The following is a 7,961-nucleotide window of genomic DNA, read 5'->3' as shown; positions in this document are numbered from 1 at the left end:
AGAAACTATTGAAACCGTCAGAAAAAAATTGAAATGTATAGATGTCAGGTAATTGAAAGGAACTACTCAGGGCATCTCTCTCCTAGGAGGCTTCGTTTTGTTATTATGCTTACATCGCTTGTGCATTAGCGACGGGAGGAAAAATAAAAGGGATACCGCTTTGCAGATGTTAGCAGCCAAGCGACTTTGTCTTTCTTCGGAGGTTTCGTTTTGTTGACGTGCTCGCCTTGCTTGTGTTATTAGTGGCTAAGTGAGTTTTCGGTTTCCTCGGAGGTGGAACCCTTACCCTAGCCCTGACTCCACATCTCTCACTTCCGGGCCAGACAGACACACACACTTCCATGTGTAGCCGTTTATATATAAGATAATAGAATTTTATATTCAATTCTGTAAGACACAGGGAGCCAGTGGAGGCAAAGCAGGATCGGTGTTATGCGCTAACCATTCCTGGTTCGAGTAAGGACTCTTGCAGCAGAGTTTTGAATCAGCTGGAGCTGTGATATAAGATTAGAAGTGGCACCTGCTAGTAGAGAGTTAGAATAATCGATGCGGGATATGATAAAAGCATGGCCATGTTTCTTAGCATTAGAAGAGGAGAAGAATGAGTGAACACAGGATATGTTACAGAGGTGAAAGTAAGACATTTCTTAATGTAGTTTATGTGGGTGGAATAAAAAGATTCCTTGTATTAGATGAAGGTCTGATGAGATCACCATCAAAAGTAACTAAGAAGGAGATTGTTTTCTTAAGTTGTGCTTTAGTGCCAATTTGCAGGAGTTCCTTGTTGTTACAGTTTTATTTTAAAGAATTTCTGATCTATCCAGGCTTTAATTGCACTGAGGAAAGTTATGAGCTGATTAAGCTCTGATGAAGTTTTGCTTTTAACATTGAAATAGAGTTGAGTATTATCTGCATAAAAATTATAACCCAGTCCAAAGGTACAAATAATATGGCCAAGGGGAAGCATATAGATGCAGAAGAGTAGAGGGCTGAGGACGGAGCCCTGAGGAACCCCTTGTGTGACCAGTGCTGAGCTGGACCTGCTATAGCCAAGACTAGCAAACTCTGGCCTATCAGTCAGATAGAGCTTAAACCACTGGAGGGCAGTGTTAGAGATGCCCAGCATATTGTCCATTCTGGACAGTAGAATGTCATGTCTAATGGTGCCAAATGCTGCACTGAGGTCTAACAGAATTGATATGCTGGTTTGTCCAGAGTCTGCTGCCATAAGCAAATCACTAGTTACCCAAAGCAGAGGAGTTTCACAGCTGTGCTGTGCCCTGAAACTAGATTGAAGGTTTCCATCAAATTATTTGAAGTTAAGTAATTGGTGTGTTGAGAGGCTACAACACGCTCAAGAACCTTTGACACAAAAGGAGAGTGAGAAATAGGCTGAAAATTGTTAAGATTGTCAGCATCAAGACCAGACTTTTTAAACATTGGGGTTACAGAAACGATTTTAAAAGTGGCTGACATAAAGCCAGTTTCAAAGGATTTATTTATTATTGTTGTAACAGTAGGGATTATGGTGTAAAGGCAGGATTTAAGTGTGGTGGGGATGGGGTCCAGTACACAAGTAGTCGGCCTCATCTTACAAAGCAGGTCATTAACAAGTGCAGATATGACTGGTGAAAATTTAGAATAAGACCTGGCTGGAGTGGGAAAACAAGAAAGGATATAAACAGATGATGGATTTATGTTACTTGAATTATTTAGATTTTTAATTTTATTATAGAAAAAGTGGAGAAATGTTTCTCAGATTTCAGTAGAGGTGGTAATTGGGCCAGATGCAGGTTGAAGTAGTTTATTAACTACAGAGAGCAAAGCCCTTGAGTTATCATGGCCAGTTTCTATTGTTCTGCCTTAATGCATGTTCTTGTCTGTTGTTAGTGCATCGCTATAAGCCCTTTGGGGATCAGAGGAAACCTGGATGTGCACAGTGTGGCCAGTCTTACGTGACATTCTCTCAAGGCATCAGCCAGCTGCTTTTATAGACTGTAAATTCTGAATTGTACCTTGAACATGAATGCTTAAAATAAACCTCCTTATGTTTTAAAGAAGCTGTTTTATCGCTGAATGAATGGCTGAGTTATAATAGTCAACAAGTGTTAATGGATTAGGGGAAGACAGAAAAAGATCAGAAATGGATCCAGCAAGAATAGAGGGGCAGATATTGTTAAGGTTTCTTAAAGGAATTTTACGTTTACAGGTAAAAGGAGGGAGAGGTAATGAGACAGTGAAACGTACTGCTTTATAATCAGAGAGTCTCAAATCACTGCTGTTAGTGTTGCCAACAGATAAGCCAGATGTACAGATCAGGTCCAATGTATGACCACCAGAGGGAGTAGGAAAATCAACATGCTACACCAACTCAAAACAGTCCTGTAAGGATAGGAATTCATTTCTCAGCTTACATGTAGTAATGTCAATATGGATGTTGAAATTACCAATAAGAATGACTCTCTACAAAAGGGAACTTAAAGTTCAGTCAGATCAGTTAAGAAAGACCCATTGTATTTTGTTGGCCGATAGACAACAATAAGTAAGACAGGTCTCTTTTAACCTGTTTTTGTCAATCAGTCAATGTTTTAAGTACATTGTTGCAATTCTTCTAAATTTAATTAGCTATATATATATATATATCATTGCACTTTTTCATGTGATTATTTATTTCATAATTACCTTTTTTATCTTTTTATTGTGGTACAAATGGCGTTTCCATATTCTCCTGTAACCTAATTTAATACATCTGACTGTAATACTCCAATGTTCTTTGTGAATCGCAATGGACACACAACCAAATTTTATCCAGCTAATAAAAATAGTAGTAAACTATTACCACATGATTTCTCATGGTTTCCTCGAATCGTTGCAACCCAATGGAGTTGGCTAATAAGGTGACAATTCAGCTACAGTAATAATGTATTGCATAACACGAGAAGTCAAAATGAATGCCCTACCTTGTGTTTTTCATTTTTGAAACAGATGTTATATATTGTGGGACAATAATCTCCTTTTCTTCTCACATCTTTCACCCCATTTGAACAAATTACCTGTTGCTCCAAAAGTACCATTAAGAATAAAGAAGCTGATTCACACCAGCTAAGCATTGTTGCAGCATGTATGTGCAGATGTTTTAATGTACGTATTTAATTTGTATGCTTTGATTTTTTAAAATAAAATGTAAAGGGTATCTTATGAACATATGTACTGTACTCATTACTTTTTATTTTTTAAATAACTAGCAGTTTGCCTGACTGAACCACCATCCCCCAGCTACGCCCCTGTGATTATTAGACCAACAAATGGAATCCCAGCTTTTCAGGCTTTATTTTTCAATATACAGCTGTTGTCTTTATTGTAGACTGTGATTCAAGCTTTTTTGTGTGTTTTAACCAGTAATGTAATAAGAGTGACTTTTTAAACTCTTTTTTTTTTTCAATTTGTACTAGATATTTCATTTGTAATTTTTTTATGCTAAAGCCTTTATCCAAAGATTTTACCACATTTAACATGTCTTCATATTGTGCATTAATTTGCATTGGAAGTAAAATTTCTTAGGTTTCTGGACAAGTAAATTGGAAGTCTTATTCGGGATTGGTCTCCCAATAAACAGACGTGAAAAGGGAGAGTAACATAACGATTGGAGACCTCCGAGCACCCCATTTGATTACACTGATCTGCAAAAAACATTTTTTTCGCTCCCACCAAAAATGTAAATGTATGTTTTATAGAAGTGAATATGTTGAATCCAAATCTGGCAACTGAATTGCTCTATGTCATCCAGTTTTTGAGAGATGAAGGGTTAAAATGGATAAACACTGTTTCAGAGAGAGAGAGAAAAAAATTAATTATTTAAACTTGAAAAAAAAATCAATATATTTTAAAGATATTTGTTAACTTTAAAAAGTAGTCTCTTGCAAGTTTTCTTATTCTTATCCTCTGAAGGTAGAAGGCGAAATGGCCAACAGATGTCAGCTAACATAGGCTCCCTCCACATTCCACTATAACATATCTCCATTTGAATGATGTTCTGCTAGACCTTCTGTCCATGTTCAACAGAGACTGCTCCCATGTTCTCAGAAAAAAAAATCAATATGAGAGTGAAGGAAATGGATTTTTAAAAATTATTATATGCCTTTAAACAACACATTTCTCTCTTCTTGACAATAAAAAGGCATATTTGCAACTTTCTAACTATACATTTCCTGGTCATTTTATAGGAATAGCAAGATAGAAAAACAGAAAACTGATTTACAGTTGGTTTGGTTTGACTCCAGTTCTTTCCTTTTGGCTCTCAATCAAAAAAAAAACTGACATCCAATCATATAGTACTTTATTTTTTAAATTCTACTTTTCAACCAATAAGCAGAGATTGGTAAAAATGTACCTAGGTTTAATTATTCTTTACATTACATTGATGTGGTGTTTTGTTAAGAGAGAGCTTGGTATGTATTGTGCTGTTATAATACTTGATATACTGTAGTGTAATCATTGAGTAGTGTGACATGGATTAATTAAACTTCAATTGCAACACACAAGTTCTTCTGTATGACCTTTATTACTTGCCAATGCCTCTGTCCTTCGTCTCCTCTCTTCTCTTTTTCATTTCTCCCCCATCAATCAAAGCTAGCAATCAATTAAACAGAACAGATCAATTCCTTACACAAGAGCACAATATGTAGTATAAATTTGAACTGAAGGCAGAATAAATGCACTATAAAAAGATAACAACTAAATAGCAAAATTTGCCTTTTCTTTGTTATAATATGTATGTGTAACTATACCAATACTCCTACTATTATTACTAACTGATTGGATGCTTCACCAGTAATATATCCTATTAGTTTCAACTTTCAACACAAGCTTTGGGTGACATTTTAGGATCATTGTATGCCATGGTGTATCTGGCCCTTTGGCTTTTATTTTCATTAACAGTTATTTTCTGTCCTCATATCTGTTGTGTTTGTCTAAATTCTCATTTGCCACCTCACCTGCTATGATCACTTTTGGTCCCTAGATCTTCTAATACAAAAACTGTAATTTCTTTATGCCCTACTTTGCAGTTCCCTATATCAATCTCTACCTTGTTGTTTCTGCTCTGTGAATGCCTTCTTCAAACTTGAGATTTTGTTTTTAAGAATATAAACTTCGCTTCCCAAATTCAAAATTGTTAGTGAGTACCTTCAGTTTCAAATGGTTCATAAAGCCAAGTCATCAAACTACAAGGGGAAATAATTATTATTTAAAATAAAAAAAAAAATAAATATTATTTCCTTTTTTCTGTATTACTTTGTAAATCAATTAATCTGCATTAAATTGTATGCACATTATTGCTCTTTTGAAACTTTTGAAATAAAATAAACCTGTAATGGAAGGAAGAACTGTCAGCTACCAGTTATACTGAGAGCTCCACAAAGATATGAGCATAAACTGGTGCTCTTTTAAATTGACAGTTCATTTAGATATAAAATTTAATAAGCTAGTTAAATTTGCAAAAGACACTCAATTATGGATTAGTAGATTTCTTAGAGTCAAGTAAAATCAATAGAGGAATATCAGGAAAGAAAGTCAAATATATATTGCAACATCCTACACATTTTAAGTAAAAGTAACATGACATTCTAAAACCTGCTTCAACTCGGGGTCATGGTGTTCAGAGTTGGTCTCAGTAGTATCAGGGACAGGGCAAGAGCAAGCTCTGGATGGGACATCAGTCAATCCCAGTACTCACTTATGTACACACCTACACCTTATTGGGGCCAGTTTAGAGTATACATTTGTACTAACCTCCATCTTTTTCGGAATGCAGGAGGAAAACTACCTGGAAAAAATCTTGATATCATGCAAGCCTGAAATTCAAACCCAGAATGATTGGTTTGTGAGACAGGAGCACCGAGTATTGTACCACCATACCACCCAGTGTAAGTAAAATTATTTTATATTATTACATACTGAACAATTGATGCTCTGCAGTTTTCCTTATGAGAAAAATGTGGAACTATAGTCAACTCAGCTTGTGTCCACATTTAAACAATCTGCAAAAACAGTTAAAAAGAGTAATTTGATTTTTTTTTGTATATATCATGGTGGATTTATTACTTCTCAGGAGAAAGGAGTTATGTTCATTAAAGGCTGCCAAAGATGGAAGTGTGTAAAGTATGGCTAGTGTTGCACCCAAGAAAATGATCAGTAAATTACAAGTTTCTATAATATGTACTTTAAATTGTTTTATAGACATACATGTTTTTCTGTATACATGAACATACTTTATATATAGATTATAGGCAAATCAGTATAAAAGTATACTTGTTTTTATGTATAGTAACAATATAATTCTTAAATATGTCAGAACTGATACAGGAATGGCACATCAAGGGAATAGTAAAGATGTCCCACATGTCAACTACTAAAATTGTTTGTATATTATTTTTTGTTTTTAACAGTTTTCTTTTTTTCTTGCTTGTAACTCATGTTTATGCAGATAACTTAAACAAGGAAGTAAAATGCTGGGGTTTTCCACAGAGGACAGAAATTAATTCCAGTATGAATTCATTGGGCATGGGAACATGAATTTTCCAGAAAAACTTTGCTACCATTTCACATTTAAAGAATTTTACTGGACTGAGGAACATGAGCCAACATTTTAGTTTCCAGTGTAGATGCTGCAGTACATTAGGTCCACCAAAGAATCAGTACACAGTGTTTACAAGAATACAATGGTGTTATACAATTTATAACAAGTTATAACATTGACTACTTCCAAATAACCATGGTTATTGCTGTTTGAAAAATAATAAATGTAATACTTGTTTGCTTTTTCTTTTGTCACAAAATAATTAGCCTTTAATTTACAACTGCAGAGAACTGAGTTTGAATCCTATCCCAGCTGCTGTCACTGCAGAACATCTCTCAGCAGAATCAGGTGCAAGGCAGGAAACCAGAATTGGATGGGCCACCAGTCCCCTTTCGGACCCACTCACCCACACAACTAGTTACATATAGGCCAGTTCAGAATATACAATCAACCAGACCTACAAGTTTTTCAAGATGAGAGACGAAAAGCCCCAGAGACTTACGGAAAATATGCAAACAGACCATGACCTGACTCAGGATTGAGTTATCACATGTACACAGTTCTTTTAGGTGCATGTACACAGTAAAAATGTAACTATATATCATCAAATTTGACCATAGTCTCATCCTGTAACTTATTGAACATGTAAACATTTATGCAAGCGCTGTGTTAAATACATACTTTAAAGAATTCAGTGTGATTTGGATGTTAAAGATATTACTACCTGCTACTACTGTATATACAGTAGGTGTACTTAATAAAGTTGCTACAGAGAGCATTTGCGTAATAAAGAGTATCCTAATATGTAGTCTGAATAGCTCAAAATAGTCAAAACTTACCAGCAAATTTGGACCTCATACAAATAATATATACTGTAAATCATGTTATCTATTCATCTATTTTCTTAACTCACTCATCCAGGGCAGGATTCAATCTCATCAAGCTTTGGGCGCAAAGTGAGAATTATACCTGGACAACGCATCAGCCCATCACAGGCTGAACGCACACAAACAGTACAGAAGATTTAGCAATTCACCTAACCTGCATGTCTTTGGAGTATGCAAGGAAATGAGAGCACCAGGAGGAAATGCACATAGATAGACACAGGGAGAACATGCATACTCCACACAGAGAGCACCTGGAACATAATCCATGGTCTACTTGTTGTGAGGCATCTGTGCCACCACCGTGCAACTGTGCAGCTCCTCATTTTATGTATATACAAACCAATTATATATTAAAATAAATGTTTGTATTCAGGTGTGGCAATAATTGCCTACAATATAATGACATCTTCACTTGTACCTCCACAAGCACATTCAGTGAATAGGATGAACATGTCACGCATCATGTCAGGGAGTGCTGCTGCTGGGTTTTTATATTA

This window comes from Polypterus senegalus, chromosome 18 (genome assembly GCF_016835505.1).
Source record: "Polypterus senegalus isolate Bchr_013 chromosome 18, ASM1683550v1, whole genome shotgun sequence".
In the NCBI taxonomy this organism is placed as follows: Eukaryota; Metazoa; Chordata; class Cladistia; order Polypteriformes; family Polypteridae; genus Polypterus; species Polypterus senegalus.
This window is presented reverse-complemented; position numbering follows the sequence as displayed.